This window comes from Bufo gargarizans, chromosome 2 (assembly GCF_014858855.1).
Source record: "Bufo gargarizans isolate SCDJY-AF-19 chromosome 2, ASM1485885v1, whole genome shotgun sequence".
Lineage (NCBI taxonomy): Eukaryota > Metazoa > Chordata > Amphibia > Anura > Bufonidae > Bufo > Bufo gargarizans.
In genome coordinates, this window is record NC_058081.1 from 650,565,887 (window position 1) to 650,584,869 (window position 18,983).

Consider the following 18,983-nt stretch of genomic DNA (forward strand, 5'->3'; position numbering starts at 1 on the left):
TTTTGCGGACCCATTGAAGTGAAAACAAAAACATACAGAAAGGACACCGAAAGAAAATACATTCATGTGCATGAGCCCTAATACTGATGCAAAGTACTGACCATTTGAAAGTGGCCTTCCGTCATAATGCAATAATCTGTCCATACAGAAACAAAACAAAAATGTGATATTTTCACTTTATGAAAATCCCTTTTCAAATGGCAATGTCTTCTTTGTTGTGATATTCAAATTGTTCATGTTTTACAAAATACATTTTATGTATTTACAGCACTTAGTGAATAAGAATATAATGTTTCAGAAAATGAGTATTTCTATTCATGAAAAGTTTCCATATTAGAGTGAGCTAGATTATGTCAAATATAGGATTTCAGCACTGGATTTGTAAATAAATCTTTAGAAACTTGTTAAATGCAAATTCAGAAGGAACATCATTCTTCAAGCATAACTACTTGCTGTACTCTACATTATTGTTAAACTGATTGAAAGAGAATATAAATGTCACAATCTCTTGGTTTTTTTTGTGTTGTTTTTTTACATAATAGCTCATGTTTTTATTTTTCCTGTTATATGATGACATTTTTAGGCCAGACAGTGGTCTTGATTTTTCGGCACCCGGACCTGAACATTTACAGAGATTTTTATGGCGCTTTTTGAAAGGCTGCAAAGCAGCCAATAAACAAGCGTCATACTACTTGCCCTGAAAAGGCCATCACAGCCATGCCTACTATTGGCATGGCTGTGATTGGCCAACTGCAGCATGTGACCCAGCCTCTATTTGAGCTGGAGTCACGTAGCGCCGCCCGCCACTCTGCTCGGAATAGTGTAGGCAGAGTCTGCAGCTGCTGTGAGGGAGAGATCAGGGAGAAATCTTATCAAGAACTGGTTTATGTACTCAGCAATCTACAGAAAAAGTGTTTTATGGGTGCAGTGCACAATTTTTTTAAGCCTGCCCTGAGCCAACTAATGATGAAAACAAACTTTTTTTTTCTTCAGTTAGTCAATATCAATACATGATCGGCAGCCATTTTATGCAACGATAGTGCACCAATAGTGCACCTCTAATATACTACACCAGCATAGGTTATCTGCAAGTCCAGAAATACAGCTTTGGAATACTGGGGTGAAAAAACCCTCTAATATACTGTACATCTGGGATTACACATGCATAAATGACTGTCACATTTAGGCCATAAATATGGCTTTGGCATACTGGGGTGAAAAAAGCCTCTCATATACTGCACATCTGGGATTCCACATGCATAAGTCACTGTCACATTTAGGACAGAAATACAGCTTTTTGGCATACTGGGGTGAAAAAACCCTCTAATATACTGCACATTTGGGATTAGACAAGCATAAGTCACTGTCAAATTTAGGACAGAAATACGGCTTTGGCATACTGGGGTGAAGAAACCCTCTAATATACTGCACATCTTGGATTACATGTGCATAAGTGAGTGTCACATTTAGGACAGAACTACAGCTTTTTGGTTATGGTGAACAAACCCTCTAATATACTGCACATATGGGATTACACATGCATAAGTCACTGTCACAATTAGGACAGAAATACGGCTTTTTGGTTACTGGGGTGAAAAAAGCCTCTAATATACTGCACATCTGGGATTACACATGCATAAGTCACTGTCACATTAAGGACAGAAATACGGCTTTTTGGTTACTGGGGTGAAAAACCCTCTGATATACTGCACATCTGGGATAAGACATGCATAAGTGTGAGAGTGTCACATTTAGGCCACACATATTGCTGTCATATAGAGTAAAAAAAAAATATAATTTGTGCAATACCCTACATCAGGGTTTATATTAGCGGTTAATTATATTTAACATACTTAACCACTTTTTACTTTGTTTTATGAACGCTAACTATGAGGTAAACATCTAATATGGGACACGGTCATGGTCGTGGTGGTGGTGTTGGTGGAGCCTCTGGTGCAGGGAGAGGACGTGGCCTTTCTGCCACAGCTACACGTCCTACTGAACCTACTACCTCAGGTCCCAGTAGCCGCCAGAATCTACAGCGATATTTGGTCAGGCCTAATGCCGTTCTAAGGATGGTAAGGCCTGAGCAAGTACAGGCGCTAGTCAATTGGGTGGCCTATAGTGGATCCAGCATGTTCACATTATCTCCCACCCAGTCATCTGCAGAAAGCGCACAGGTGGTGCCTGAAACCCATGCCCATCAGTCCTGTCACATCACCCCCTTGCATATCGGGGAACCTGTCTAAGACTCAAGCCATGCAGCAGTCTCTTATGCTGTTTGAAGACTCTGCTGGCAAGGTTTCCCAAGGGCATCCACCTAGCCCTTCCCCAGGGGTGGAAGACATAGAATGCACTGACGCACAACCACTTATGTTTCCTGATGAGGACATGGGAATACCACCTCAGCACGTCTCTGATGACGAAACACAGGTGCCAACTGCTGCGTCTTTCTGCAGTGTGCAGACCGAAAAGGAGGTCAGGGGGGAAGACTGGGTGGAAGACGATGCAGGGGACGATGAGGTCCTAGACCCCACATGGAATGAAGGTCATGCCACTGACTTTCAGAGTTCGGAGGAAGAGGCAGTGGTGAGACCGAGCCAACTGTGTAGCAAAAGCGGGAGCAAGGTGCAAAAGCAGAGCAGCTGTCGCCAAAACAGTTTGCCTGCTGCTGGCCACCGTCAAAAGGGACCAAGCACACCAAAGGCAGCTTCAAGGAGTTCGCTGGCATGGCACTTCTTCACACAATGTGCTGACGACAAGACCCAAGTGATATGCATGCTGTGCCATCAGAGCCTGAATCGAGGCATTAACGTTCTGAACCTTAGCACAACCTGCATGACCAGGCATCTACATGCGAGACATGGGCAGCAGTGGAGTAAGCACCTTCAAAACCAGGAAAAGGCTCGGGCCCCCCCTGCTCCCTCTTCTGCTGCTGCCTTGGCCTCTTCCTCCACCTCTGGAGGAATGTTGGCACCTGCCGCCCAGCAAACAGAGGATGTGCCACCAAAAAAAACACCTCTGTCACCAAGCATCTCCACCATGTCACACAGAAGCGTTCAGCTCTCCATCTCACAAACCTTTGAGAGAAAGCGTAAATTCCCACCTAGCCACCCTCGATCCCTGGCTCTGAATGCCAGCATTTCTAAACTACTGGCCTTTGAAATGCTGTCATTCAGGCTGGTGTAGACTGACAGCTTCAAACAGCTCATGTTGCTTGCTGTCCCACAGTACGTCATTCCCAGCCGCCACTACTTCTCCAGGAGAGCCGTGCCCTCCCTGCACAACCAAGTATCGGATAAAATCAAGTGTGCACTGCGCAACACCATCTGTGGCAAGGTCCACCGAACCACAGATACGTGGACCAGTAAGCATGGCCAGGGACGCTATATCTCCCTAACTGCACACTGGGTAAATGCAGTGGCGGCTGGACACCAGGCGGAGAGCTGTTTGCCGCACGTCCTTCCGCCGCCAAGGATCTCAGGGCATCATTCTTTGCTCCCTGTTGCCTCCTCTCCCTACTCGGCTTCCTCCTCCTCCTCTTCTACCACCTCCTCATCTGGTCAGCGACAGACCTTCACCACCAACTTCAGCACAGCCAGGGAAAAACGTCAGCAGCCCGTTCTGAAACTGATGTGTTTGGGGGACAGGCCACACAGCGCGCAGGAGTTTTGGCGGGGTATAGAACAACAGACCAACAAGTGGTTCCTGCCACATGTCAGAGCTGCTGCATAAAGTGTGGGCCGTCTGTGCATGCTTCCGGCGTTCTCATCCTGCCGCCGCTCGGCTGTCTGCTCTACAGCGTGACTTCAGCCTTCCCGCTCACCGCTCACCACCTCATATTCTACCAGGTGGAAATCCACCTTGCACATGCTGGAGAGACTGTGCGAGCAGCAGCAGGTCATAGTGGAGTTTCAGCTGCAGCACGCACGGGTGAGTCGCACTGCGGAACAGCACCACTTCCCCACCAATGACTGGGCCTCCATGCGAGACCTGTGTGCCCTGTTGCGCTGTTTCGAGTATTCCACCAACATGGCCAGTGGCGATGACGCCGTTATCAGCGTTACAATACCACTTCTATGTCTCCTTGAGAAAACACTTAGGGCGATAATGGAAGAGGATGTGGCCCAGGACAAGGAGGAGGAAGAGGGGTCATCGCTAACACTTTCAGGCCAGTCTTTTAGAAGTGGCTCAGAAAGAGGATTTTTGCAACAGCAGAGGCCAGGTACAAATTTGGCCAGCCAGGGCCCACTACTGGAGGATGAGGAGGAGGATGGGGATGAAGCATGTTCACAGCGGTGTGGCATCCAACGCAGCACGGGCCCATCACTGGTGCGTGGGGGGATACGGAGGACTCAGACGATACGCCTCCAACAGAGGACAGCTTGTCCTTACCTCTGGACAGCCTGGCACACATGAGCGACTACATGATGCAGTGCCTGCACAACGACTGCAGTGTTGCCCACATTTTAACGTGTGCTGACTACTGGTGCATCCCCGTTACAAAGACAATGTGCCGTCCTTAATTCCCTCACTGGAGCATGATCGAAAGATGCATGACTACAGGCGCGCGCTGGAAGACGCGCTCCTGAAAGCATTCCTGACTGACGCCGGGGGACAAGTGGAAGCACAAGGCGAAGGCAGGGGAGGAGCAGGTCGCCAACGCAGCTGTGTCAGCGCCAGCACCTCAGAAGGCAGGGTTAGCATGGCTGACATGTGGAAAAACGTTGTCACCTCGCCGCAACAACCGGCCCCAACTGCTGATATGGAGCATGTTAGCAGGAGGCAGCATTTGAACAACATGGTGGAACAGTCACTGTGCACACGACTACACGTACTGACTGATAATTCTTCCCCATTCAACTTCTGGGTCTCCAAATTGTCCACATGGACATAGCTTGCCCTGTATGCCTTGGAGGTGCTGGCCTGCCCTGCAGCCAGTGTACTCTCTGAATGTGTATTTAGCACGGCAGAAGGTGTCATTAAAGACAGACGCAGCCGCCTGTCCACAGCCAAAGTGGACAAAGCTCACGTTCGTTAAAATGAACCAGGCTTGGATACCACAAGACTTGTCTGTACCTTGTGCAGAATAGACATTTATACCACCATGAAACATACATTCTTGTACTCCAGTCAAGTGCAATGATTTTTTATTTTTATTATTTGTCCGAATATTTTTGGGAACTACCTACCCCAATAAAAATAAAATAAAAAAAGATTGTTGGCTACCTCCTCCTCCTCCATTGCTGCCTCCACTTACACACCACATTCACCGCCTCCTCAACCTCCGACTCCATGTCCACCTCCTTTTCTGAGTTGCAGGTTAATAATTTGTAATTTTTAGTTATTTTATTTCATTTTAAGTTATTTCCCTATCCATATTTGTTTGCAGAGCAGTTGCCATGCTCTTAAGCTCATTTTACTGCCTTTTACATCCCTCTAGTCTTTTCAAGGACTATTGTAGTGTCCCACTGGGTAAATGTGGGCACTACACAAGGGTAATATGGCCATTGTATTCTATATGGTGTTTTATGTGATTATCCTGTGTATTTCCTGTATCAGGCCTGTTAGGGTGTATGTAGTTCCTCCTCCTAGACAGTAGAGAGAGCTAGGGAACCCCTAATATATATAGTGAGGTCCAGACAGGAAAAGGCAGGGCAGTGTAATCCAGGCGGCTAGTGAGTGCAGACTAGCCAGCCTGAGGGTTCCTGAGTAAAGCAAGCTCAGAAGTTGCCCCACCAGGAGAAGAGTTTACCTCCTGAGAAACCTGCAGTTCCCACAAAGCAAAGTGCAGAACAGAAGAGTAACCAGCCAACCTGAGGGCTGAAGGGCAGAAGGATTACTTACCCAAAGCAAGGATATATACCTGAGGAAGTTTTCTACCAAGGATAAAGCCAGCATTAGGGCATACAGGCCTTGGATCAAGACAGACAGGAGTTCTGAGGAAAAGTGCAGCCTGGTCTGTAAGTGTTTTACCCTCTGAGTATCTTGCAAAGAACATTGTACCTGCCATTGATGTAAAAGCCTGTTTATGATTGCTGCCGCCATGTGGAACTGAATCTAGACTGTACAAAGTTAACTGTTTTCAGTAAAGTAAGTTTGGTTCACCACAACGGTGCCACCGTTAGAGGCACTGGCGTCACAAATCTTAAAGGGACCTTGCTCCCGGCACATTAAACACCTGCAACATCCAGGGCACCTCATCTACCATCAGGCCTGGTCCCTCTACACCGAGAGTGCCCCAGAGGTCTCCTGTGCCAGCTTCTCCATCACTGCTGTACGCCTGCCCAGGGTCTCCCATAAACTGTGAGTAACCAAGAGCAACCCTCGTTTGCCTATTAACCGTGACCTCACCATCGCAATACCCTGCAGGGCGGCGTACTGCACTATTTTAGAGCCATTTTAATTTTTAAAAAGTGCCAATTTTAGTGCCCTAAATTGAAAAAAATCTTATTTTCAATTGTTGGGTGACATTTTACAATTTTTGGCGTATACCAACCCCTGCTGTGCCTGAGTGACAGGGGCCTAAATCTCTAAAAATCCTCTTTTGTATTGCTGGGTTACATGAACCCCCTTTTGCCGTGAATGAACCCTTGCTGTGCCTGGGTGGCAGGGGCCTAAATCTCTCAAAATGCATTGCGCTATTCATTCCGTCATAATAGAAGTCTATGGGCTGCAAATTGGATCTGTCTCGTTTCCTTTATGCAGGGGAGTCCTCTTCTGCTTAAAGGAAATGGGACGGATCTGTTATGCAGGCCATAGACTTCTATTATAATGGAATGAATAACGGACAGGCTCTAAAGGCATTCTGTCAAAGATTTGCGTTATGGTCCGTGGTAACGGAATCCATAACGCAATTCTGCTTTTACCACAAAACGAAGCGTGAACAAATTTCATAACATGAAATTCGCTCATCTCTACTTATAATAATATTAAAAAAATCATAAAAGTGACCTAAAGGGACAAAATAATTGATATATATTTTATATCCTCCTAATTAGTGTTGAGTAAATTAAAGCATCCGAAGCGGAATTCGATCCTAAGAAATAATTTTTCCTAAATTCATGGCTAGAGTAGTCTTGGAAAGAACAGGAAAAAAAATGCCTCATCTACTTGCTCGCTCAGAAGAAGTCTGCTCCACTCTTGAGTGGAAAAGACCCTCTAAAGGCCCTGCGTTCAGCATAACGATGTCACCAATCACCACGTGATCATGATGGGAGAGCGGGTTATGTCAGCACGCTCAGCACAGGTCCTTCGGCAGGTCTTTTTCAATCAAGAGAGGAGCAAACTACCTCTGCGAGAGCAAGTGGATGAGCTGGGTATTTTTTTTTTTTTTACTCAAAAGGCCATATTGAACTATTATTGTTTATAACAGCCCTTAGATGGGTGCACTTCTGTTTAAAGGTACTTTCACACTAGCGCAATTCTTTTCCGATATTGAAATCCGGTAAAGGGTCTCAATACCGGAAAAAAATGCTTCTGTTTTTGTTCTGTCTTCATACACATTCACACAGTGTACAGTCTAACATTCAGCATAAACTATTCCTGTCTTCCAAATTAGAGGACTGTTCTTTGTATTTTAACTTGTTTATTGTCAAAACAGGAGTATTTGATTGATTAATTGAATGATCGATTGGTAAAACTATAGGAATACAAATAACATCAATAAGTATATAGCATAGCATGTAATATAACATTTGCATAACACTGAAGCACATGGTAAAATGGTTGCCTAACATAGGACTACATGTCTAACATCTAACAGTTATAACAACTTCCCTGAGTAACAATGATAACTAGTTGAACAGCTTTGCATAACATAATGTCCCTGAAACAAAGATAGATCTCTCACCAGATATGCTTTACAAGGATGGTGGAGTTTGAGAAGGAGAAATGCAGAAGGACAGCTCTGTACTGTGTCCTGGAGACTTCTCTTTTCCAGGATGCTTTGCACTCCCACAATGCTTTGCAACACCCACCATGCAGGAGTCTTTCTAACAAGAAAAACAGTGTGAGGAGGTGTTCTGACCAGATGAAGTTATCCAGCATGTGCACTGCAGCTCCATTCATGCCTATGTGAATGCCTGGAACACCTAAGTGCTGTATCCAGCTATGTGCAGTAGTCCTATAGAGAATGAATGGATATGGCTAACTTCATCAAGTTGGTATACCTGTTTCAAGGGGATGTCAAAATGACTATTTTTCCATAGATAATAAGTTGTATTACAGTGAACTGGTAAAGACAAACCTGTAGCTCTTCCTGAAGCATGTCCCAGCTAGAAATATTTGCTGAGGGAATGTAAGAAATGTGGAGGAAATTACAAACCAACATTCGTTTAAATATAGCATTTATTATTCAATGAGTTGCCTTCAGCAATGGCCACTGTCCTAGAAATAAAATTACCATCTTAAATATTTCTTCATGGAAATGTATAGCTTTAGTAACCATAGAGCATTAAAAATCTTACTTAGCCTGAATCTTAAAATTGTGATTTATTCATCTGACTTTGATCTTTCGTAAATGAATCTATGTTTCTTAATCAAAGTAGTTTATAAAAACAATCCATTGCCTGTTAGTCCCTGAGGAACTACAAAATGTAGCAAAACATGTTTTAAAAAAAAATAAAATAATTAAAAATTTCAATAACTTTATCCAATATCACATATAAAAATAAAAAGTAAACATAATTGGTATCACTGTATATGAAAATGTCTGAACTGTATATGAAAATACAAAAGTTATTTTTCCTGCACGACACTAACACCATGATGAAAAAAAAAAACTTTGTAGCTATTGTTCAGCGAATTGAAATATACGAAGCGGATTTTGATCTGAATTTCCTCATGCTTTGTGGTAACGAATCAACTTTCCTAAAATATTTTCTAAAAGTAAAAAAAAGAATTACAATGTGCTTGATCGCAGAGAGCTTGCCCGCTCCTGTCTTGATTAAAGAAAACCCACCAAAGGACCTGCGGAGATCATGAAGACATCACCACATGATCACACTGGCTGCATGCGGTGACATCACTGTTATATCGCTGTGCGCCATCAGCATGATCACGTGGTGACATCATGCTGCACACAGCCAATGTGATCACGTGGCGATGTCTTCCCCCTCACTGCAGGTCCTCTGGTGGGTTTTCTTTAATCAAGACAGACGCCCTCTTCGCAATGAAGCAGATGAAGTGAGTATAATTTTTTCCTTTTTTTTAACCCCAGATTAATTCCTGAGCACAGCACCTAAATGTGAGTAAAGTGATGGGGCAATCGCTGCTCCCTGTCATTCCGCCCGCTCCATACAATGGAAGGCGATTCATGATGAAGTAATTTATAAGTAATCAAATTTTTTGACTAAGTTCAGCAAAGCTGCCGAATCAAAAATGTATATGTTCGTCAAAATTGTACAAAGCGAAACTACAGCTCTCAGGCTGTCAATTTTTTTTTAAACATAAGAACACATACTTAAAGCTACCTGTATATAAATTTTATATTGCTGTATTGACCCACATTATAAAGTTGTCATTTAATTTTGAATTCATAGGAAATGCCGTAAAAAAACAAAACCCAAAAAGAATTGTTTATGTTCATACAGTAGGACTAGTTAACAGAAAAGTAAAAAGTTATGGCTCTTGAAAATCAAGAAAGAAAAATCAAACATCCAAATGACCCTTCTCTTAAATTAAATTAAAAAAAAAAACGCTTCAGCTAATAGCATTTATCAGGTAGACAATAATAATACAAGGCACTTAATGTATTGTGATTCTCTATATTGCCTCTGTTGCTGAGTTTATTAGTTTCCATTTACTAATGTACTGTGATTGTCCATATTACCTCCTTTGCTGGCTAGATTGATTTTTCTATCACATTATACACTTCTCATTTCCATGGTTACTACCACCCTGTTATCCATCAGTGGTGCTCGTGCTTGCACACTATAAGAAAAAATGCCACCCTCTCTGGTGGCTGGGACCGTGGGAGCTCACGTAAGCTGGTACTTTTTTCTTTAGTGTACAAGCACAGCAATGCTCTCCTGCATAACGGAATTTGCGTTATGGTCTGTGGTAATGGAATCCATAACGCAATTCTGCTTTTACCACCAAATGAAGCACAAACACATTTCTATTGTACTCTTGATCTTGGTGTTGTGCTGTTATAGAACTCTTCTAGCAACCATCAAAGAGTTGGTCACATGGTTTCTGATCCCGCTGTCTTTCTTTTTGGGAGCCATGATACCAGATCTTTCAGGATGTATGGCTGGCCAGGCAAACACCAGGGCACATAATAGAAAGCTTCAATAGGCTTTGGCATAGAGATAGATTGGCAATGTTGTTTCTTGACCTTCATAGGCCCATTTGTCTCAAAGTGTCAGAGAATAGTAATTTCTACTTCTGGGGAGGGTTTACAAGATCCTGACACATAGTTTGTTCTCGAAAGGAAGGTAGAACTATTGTGGACATTCAAAGAAAAAAAATAATGCAGTAACATACTATATATACTGTGACATAGCAAGAGGTTTTGTTTGGGAAGGCAGGTATTGTTTCTCCCAACATGGACGGCTGGGCTGATTTCCAACCAGGTGAGATCAAATACTGGACCGGAGTTTGAGTGCTGGTCCAGGTTTTGGCAGCACCTGGCTGTTCTTTAAATAGGCAGCTGGGCTCAGCAGCTGAGTCTCTGTTTTGGGATCTGAAGCATGGTGCTGTGCTGGAAGATTATGAGCCGCATGAGGGCTGCTTGCTGGGAAAAAGGCCCCCTAAAGCTTGCTGTGGACTGCCTATCAAGGTGACGTGTCTGTTCTATGGACTTTTCATTGTGTGAATTAACACCAAGACTGTAATGAGTCATTTTTCTTTTGCCTTTTGTGTGAATAAACACTGACATTTTAAGTTACAAACTTGTTTTGCCTCTGTACTGCGTCGGCTTACCCTGCCTACCAGAGCAAATCCTCGCAATACCAACAAGTATCTGTTTTTTTTATTTAAATGGTTGCTAGTACGAAGACTCTTTAGATGAACTTCTGTCTTACATCAACTTTTATGGCTCCCTCCATCCATATCTGTTGCTTTAAAAAGATCAAAAAGCTGTTTTTGTACAGTTTTGTTTTGGTATCATAGATATAAACATGTTGGTTAGTGTTGGTCGAGCACCAAAGTGCTCGAGTAGAACACCTCGGTATGCTTGGGTGCTCTACAGAACACCCGAGCATTATGGAAGTCAATAGGAGAGCCCGAGCATTAAACCAGGCATGCCCTGTTCTGAAGAGGAGAGGGTGTCTGGTTCACAGGAAAAGGTCAGAAATTGATGGAAACACCACCTAAATAGTTGTGGAACAGTATGGGGAGGATGTCTGGATGCATCTTAGACTCCCAGGTTGCTACTGGGAACGAGTAGTACGCCACTTTTACAGACTGACAATAATACGCACAAAACCGAAGTTAAAATCAATTTTAGAGGAAACATTGTTAGGAAACATTATTTCCTGTATATTTACTTGTATATAAATTGCAAGTGCTGCCAAAAATTACAAGGAAGAGGCACTCCAATACAACCTGTATATCACATAAAGGAGGGCCTCATTCACATTGTGGTACAATTGTTCAGGTAGTGGGACTCCTACACTCATAAAGCCTATGCACTAAGTGGAAGGGCTGCCAAAAATTACAAGGAACTGGCACTACAATACACACTTTATTACACATAAAGGAGGGCATCCGACACACTTTTGAAAAATGATGATTGATGGCCTGCTGGTGAACCTAGAAAACTATTGGAGCAAGGACCTGCAGATCTAACTATCTGAAACATTAGGGGTGAGGGCCTGCTGGTGAGCTGACTATCTAAAACATTAGGGGTGAGGATATGCTGCTGATCTGACCATCTAAAACATTAGGAGCGAGGGCAGCCTAATAAGCATGTTGATATGATGGAGGAGGACGACGAGAAAAGGGAGATTGAACCATATACAATTTTTAGTGGCGGAAGGGGAGCATGGGAATACAGTGTATTCAATACACCATAAAAGCCACATTTAGAGTTCCTTTATGTTCAGCCGCTTTCATCTGGAGGAGTAGAGAAGTCAGGGGCAATCCAGGCCTTGCAATTTTTATTAGAGTCAACCGTTCAGCATTTTCAGTTGACAGGCGGATGCGCTTATCAGTTATTCTGCCCCCAGCAGCACTAGATACATGCTCTGACAAAACGCTGGTGGCGGGGCAGGCCAGCACCTCCAAGGCATAGAGCTGGTCTCCAGCTTGGACACTCTATAGTTGTAAGGCACAGAGGGATCACTGAGGACGCTGACAGTGGCGTTGTAAGGGCTGGTGTCACCCGGTGCAGTAGAAAATGGTGTCACCCCCCCTGAAGCCATAATTTCTTAGCCATATATGGGGGCTATGGTGGTGCTACTGCCATAGGGGGCATTCGTTAGCTCAGCAGAACCCCCCTAGCAGTCAGAGCCTGGTCTCGGGAGGGGCACTTCCAGATTATTTTCTGTCCGCAGCCACAAACAATGGTGCTTATAGAACAGACTACACAGTGTAGCGGTATATTGTGGGGCACAGTGTAGCGGTATACTGTATATTGTGGGGCACAGTGTAGTAGTATACTGTATATTGTGGGGCACAGTGTAGGCTATATGTGTATAACAAACATATTTCATATGAAAACTTACAATTACTTTGCTTGGATCTTGGGGATCTCAGACACCACTTCAACACTTTCGCCGGGGGCTTGGCGGAGCAGATTTTTTATCCTAATGAGGAAGATTTCATAATAAGGATTTGGAGAAGGGGCAGAGGGGTCACAGAGCAGGGAGAGGCTGGTGCTGCTACTAGGGGGTCATACCATGGGGGAGTAATAAAGCCCACCATAATGTCCCCCCCCCAGTAGAAATAATTCTCCTTATAATGTGACAGTGCAAAAAATACCCCCTTGTAATGCCCCCAAGTGCTTTGCCTTTGATACAGAAGGTCGTGGGTTTGAATCCCAGACACATCCTCTCCTGATGATGGCAATACAGATGACTATGTCTGGGATTCGTAAATGAGAATGCTGCCAGCTGGCCCTGCTGGTGTCACCCGGTGCGGGCCGCACCCCCCTTTTAACGCCACTGGAAGCTGACACAGTCTGCTACGCACTCCTTCACCATCTTCCAAACTTTTTCCCTCCTTGTGAGACTAGGCCATGCATCAGGTTGAGGTGCTGGTGGGGTGTCATAAAACTGTCCCAGGCCTTGGAGAATGTTGCTCTGCCTCTGTTAGAACTGCTATGTGTTCCCCTCATCTCCCCTCCTTGGTTGGCCAAGGAACTACGTACTCTGCAGCCAGAGTTGTCAGCTGTAAATTTTTGTAGCAATATTTCCACAAGGACCTTCTGGTATTGCACTATTTTGCTCGTCCTCTCAACCACAGGAATGAGAGATGAGAGGTTATCTTTGTAGCGGGGGTCGAGAAGGGCGAATAACCAGTAATCGGTGTTGGCCAAAATGGGTACAACGCAAGGGTCACGGGAAAGGCAGCCTAACATAAAGTCAGACATATGTTCCAGAGTCCCAACAAACAAGACTTCACTGCCTCATCAGGAGGATGACTCTCAATCTCCTCATTCTCTTCCTCCTCTTCTATCCATCCACGCTGAAGAGATGGAATAAAACTTCCATGGGTTCTACCCTCTGTAGTGGAAGCAACCATCTCCAGCTCCTCCTTCTCCTCATCATCATCTAATTTGCACTAATAAGACGAACTGAGGGTGGTCTGGCTATCACCCTGTGTACTGTATTCCCCCATTTCTATCTCTTTCACATGCAAAGCATCTGCCTTAATTGTGAGCAGCGAGCGTTTGAGTAGACACAGAAGTGGGATGGTTACGCTGATAATAGCATTATCGCCGCTCACCATCTGTGTTGATTCCTCAAAGTTTCTTGAAACAGAGAGGTCAGACATCCATGCCCTCTCGTCGCTTGTGAAGAGCAGAAGCTGACTGGAAAGGCGATGACTATGTTGCAGCTGGTATTCCTCTACTGCCTTCTGCTGCTCACAAAGCCTGGCCAACATGTGGAACATTGAGCATCAGCGCGTGCTCACGTCGCACAACAGTCGGTGAGCTGGTAATTGCAAGTGCTGCTGTAGCATTGCCATTTGGGCTGAAGCTGTTGATGACTTGCAGAAATAGGCACACACGGCACACCTTCACCATTAGCTCAGGAAAATTGGGGTAGGTTTTGAGAAACCGCTGAACCACTAGGTTGAACATCATGTGGGCTAGGCATGGTATGTGTGTGAGCTTTCTGAGCTCCAAAGCCGCCACCAAGTTGTAGCCATTATCACACACAACCATGCCTGGTTCTAGGTTTAGTGGCGAGAGCCACAGCAAAATCTGTTCCATTATCCCCTGCCACAGCTCTGCGGTGGTGTGCTGTTTGTCACCTAAGCAGATTGGTTTAAGCACGGCCTGTTGAAGCTTCCCCACTGCAGTGCTACACTGCTTCCAGCTACTGACTGATGTCTGACTGGTGCTGCAAGATGATAATTCAGAGGTGGAAGTGGAGGAGAAGGGGGGTTGCAGCCACTAACATAGGTGGTGGCGGTAACCCTGATGGAAGTAGGTCCCGCAATCCTTGGCGTCGGAAGCACCTGTGCCATCCCAGGATAAGACACACTCCTTGCCTCCACAATGTTCACCCAGTGTGCCGTCAGGGAAATGTAGCGTCAGGAGGATGACGTGATGACGTAGTGGACGTCGCGCTCCCGGCTTTCCCCGCTGCTCAGCTATACCGCTGCCGCCTCGATTATGCTGGCGTCTCTGTGCCGAATCCTCCATCCACCCTCTCTGTGACTGGGAACGGGTGATCAGCGTTGTTGAACCGCGGCGCTGTTATCGACTGCTGGTTCGGATGTGGGGGCTGCCTCCGGTTCCTGCTCTTTGTCCAAGCCTGCATGCTGCTGCTTGTTGATTCTGCCATTCCCGATTCTGCGCTCCTGCCTCCTTTATCGCCCACCGTGTCGCTGTGAACAGTTTCTTGTCTGGAGGTTCTTTTTTCCTTTACCCCCGTGGACTGTGCCTCCGGCTCCTGCCTGAACTGCTACCCCCCCTTTGGTGCCGTGAGTAACCTCTGTGTTCCCCCCCTATTTGTGTTCCCCCCACCTAATGGATTGTTGGAGAAGATGATAAGCTGATAAGCTTCTCTTCTTTAGTGACTAACCTCCTCACGATTGCTGACTCCAACTAACCTTGAACGGAGTTTGACATAATTGCACATGACTGCACATGATTACAAGAAAGTGAACTCTAAAGTTTAAAGTATAAGGTGGAGAGGGAAAAAAAAAAATAATAATAAGAGGGGAAAGAGTATAAAGAAGAGTGGACACAAAAAAAAAAAAAAGAAGAGAAGAGAAACAGAATTAAGAAGAAGGCACTATAAAAAAAAAAAAGGGAAAGGGGGATAAGGAAAAAGGAAAAAGGAAAAAAAAAAAAAAGAAAAACTAAAGTAAAAAAAAAAAAAAAGAGAAAGAAGGAGAGCAAAGAAGAAAAGATATATATTTAAAGGAGAGAAGGAGGTGGAATAAGGGGAAAAAAAAAAAAAAAAAAAAAAAAAATACTCCAAAAAAAAAAAAAAAAAAAAAAAATATTTAAAAAAAGGAATAAAGAGGAATAAGCTATGGGCCCAAAAGCCTTTAGGCGTTCGAATGATCTATCAGGTCAGAAACATGGGTCCAAAACTGCTGAACCAACAAAATTGGACCAGTTTCTGAAGTCCCCAAGGGTCAATACGAGGGGTGGACAAAAGGAGTTTTTGGAAAAAAAAAATTATGAATCAGAGGTAACAGACCTAGAAATACAAAAAGGCGCTAGATACCCTGAAGAGGAAGATGGAATAATGGGGGAAGCAATCCCTAATGATAACTCTTCACCGCTGGAAGAAATACTCCTAGCGGTTAAACAGAACGGGGACCTAATACAGGTGGTTACAACCCAACTTGGATTTATTCAAGTTGATGTGGGACTAATAAAAGAGGAATTGTCCAAAATGCGAGACAGAGTCAACACCCTTGAAAGTTCTGTCACCCTAATACAGAAGGAATCCAAAAAAATAAATACGGAAGTTTCTACACTTAAAGTGGAATATAATCTCTTGAAGAAAAAGGCAGTGGACCTGGAGGATAGGTCACGAAGATACAATGTGAGAATAATAGGGATCCCAGAGGGTGAGGAAGAAAAAAATCCAACCGAATTTGTACAGAAATTAATTCTTGAGAACTTTGGTAAAGAGTCATTCTCTCCTCTTTTTATGATTGAAAGAGCCCATCGGGTCCCAGGAGGAAAACCAATTCCAGGGAGACAACCTCGGTCAATCCTTGCTAAGCTACTGACTACAGGGGACAGAGATGTCCTCCTGAGAAGGGCGAGGGAATCCTCACCGGTTCTGTATAACGGGATTAGACTGGCCTTTTTTCCTGATTTTTCGAAAGAAATACAAGAAAAGAGACGTATATTTATGACTGTTAAAAAGAAGCTAAGAGAAAGGGATATTAAATATTCTCTTATATTCCCGGCCAAATTGCGGATTGTTTTTGAAGATAAAATCTTTTTTTTTGATACCTCAGAAGAAGCCACGGATTGGCTAGAGCGAAACAATCGATGACTCAATTGGGTTACGATCGGGCGGGAATAATTAGTATTATAAGGGGCTTATACCCCCAAAAAAATAGTTTTCTTTGCTTCTTAATCGCGGTGTGGGGGTGGCTGAGTGGGGGGAGGGTCGAGGGTTGGTCATAGGAAAGAAATCTACTACAATATGTGGTGGATTGCATGTGGGAGGGGGGTGAGGGGGGGGGGTGGGGTTGGGTTGTGGTGCGTCAAAGTGGGCATGGTTCCCCTTTTCTCAGTTTGCTATTTTCCTTTTTTTTCCTTCTCTTGTTTTTTCCTTTTTCCCTCTCTCCTGATCCTCCACTTAACCATTGTAGATGACGATGATTAGAATTTTTTCTTGGAATGTACGTGGTTTGGGGGAAAGAGGTAAGAGACAAGCGGTTTTTGACCTGACTCAGGCCCATTTACCAGCAATAGTATGCCTGCTAGAGACCCATCTTACTGAGGAGACCACTAGGGTGGTCGACAGGGGATGGGCTGTGCACACGTATCATTCTACCCTCTCCAACTACTCGAGAGGTGTTACGGTTTTGATACATAGACTTATTGATTTCGTTTGTGAGGCATCCTCTGTCGACCAACAGGGGAGATTTATTTTTCTATATTGCAGGTTAGGGGGAGAGTTATGCATTCTGGCCTTTGTTTATATCCCTCCGCCATTTTCTCTTTTGGTTCTTAATTCCCTTCTATTATTTATGGATAGATGGCCAGAATGTCCAACATTGATTATTGGCGATTTTAACTGTGTCATCGATCCTTTACGTGACAGGGTTTCTATGAGTGCCGGGAGAGACAGTCCGGTCCAGGGGTCTCCCCTCGCACGGTTTTGCCTGGAGGCCGGATTTGAGGACGCTTGGGAGTTTCTGGGACAGGGGAAAAGGGTTTTTTCAAAAAAAAAAAAAGGGAAATGTAGCGTCCATGTGTTAGTCGTTAAGTGGACCTTCCCAATAACTGCTTTGGTCAGGGCACAAGTGAGTTTATGGGACTGGGATTGCACACCGTGAAAAATATTGGCAGCTGGGGACAGAGTAACGTGGGACGGCCACCGCCATCAGGCTGCGGAAAGCCTCAGTGTCTCACAAGCCTAAATGGCAACATTTCCAGGGCTAGCCAGACTGGAAAAAAAAAAACGCCAGACTGTGGAACACCTACCCCTTGGCAAGGGATATTGCCACAAGGGGGTGCTCAGGGGAACAGTTGCGGGCCTGTTTGGTGTGGCCCAGCTCCTCCCTTTTGCCACCCCACTGCCTCTTCCAGCATCTTGCGGTGCTGCGGATCCCTCCCCCTTTGTACTGCCGTCCTTGCTCGGATTGCCACCTTCCCAGATTGGGGCAGTGACTTCATCGTCCACCACCTTCTCTTCCACTTCCTCACTCTGCTCATTCTCCTGACTTGTTGACCTAACAACAACCTCAGTTATTGACAACTGTCTCTCATCCTCATCATGAACCTCTTGAGAGACTAATTGTGCTTGACTTATTGGCAACTGTGTCTCATCATTATCATCATCCATCTCGTGAAACACTAATTGCCGTTCCCCACCGTCATCTTCTTCTGACTGTGGATGCTCCAGAGTTTAGTAATCAGGGCACAAGATCTCCTCATGTCCCTCTTCAAGCGAGCTTGGCGAGAGGCCCAAATCATGGAATGGTGATGAAAACAGCTCCTTGGAATATCCGAGTGTGGGATCACTTGTTTGCCAAGACTCTCCATGGTGGGAGGAAGGAGAATCAGGGTGAGGATTGGGTTAAGCAGACTCTTGGCTACTGAGCCTGGACTTGGTGGAAGACAGGGTGGTACTTAACCTACTGGAATCATTATCTGCTGCAATCCAACCTCCTGGTCGCACTGGTCTGACTTTGAGATTGGTGCCAAACTGGGACATGAAAGTAGGTATCGTGGATGAGTGTGTTCCTTGCGCTGTGGCAGCAGGTACAGTTTTACCATGCCCAGGGCCACAGCCTCTGCCTGCACCATCAGCAGTACGGCTACTTCCCTGTCCCTTACTGCTCGCCTTGCACATATTAAATGGTATATATGCTTGCACGTGTGTTACACATACAGTAGCGCAGGTTTTGTAAGTGTATGGGCAAATAAAGTACACAGAATGTCAGAGATATTTTTAGGATGCGCACACGTTAAACAGGAGATGAAGCACAAATAACGTCGCTGTCTGTATCATCTATGAAAAAAGTACACTGAATGTCACAGATAATTTTATGATGCACAAACGTTATACAGGAGGTATAGCGCAAGTAATGTCTCTGTCAACAGCGGCTAATAAAAAATTACACTGAATTGTCACTGATATTTAGGATATGCAAACGTTATACAG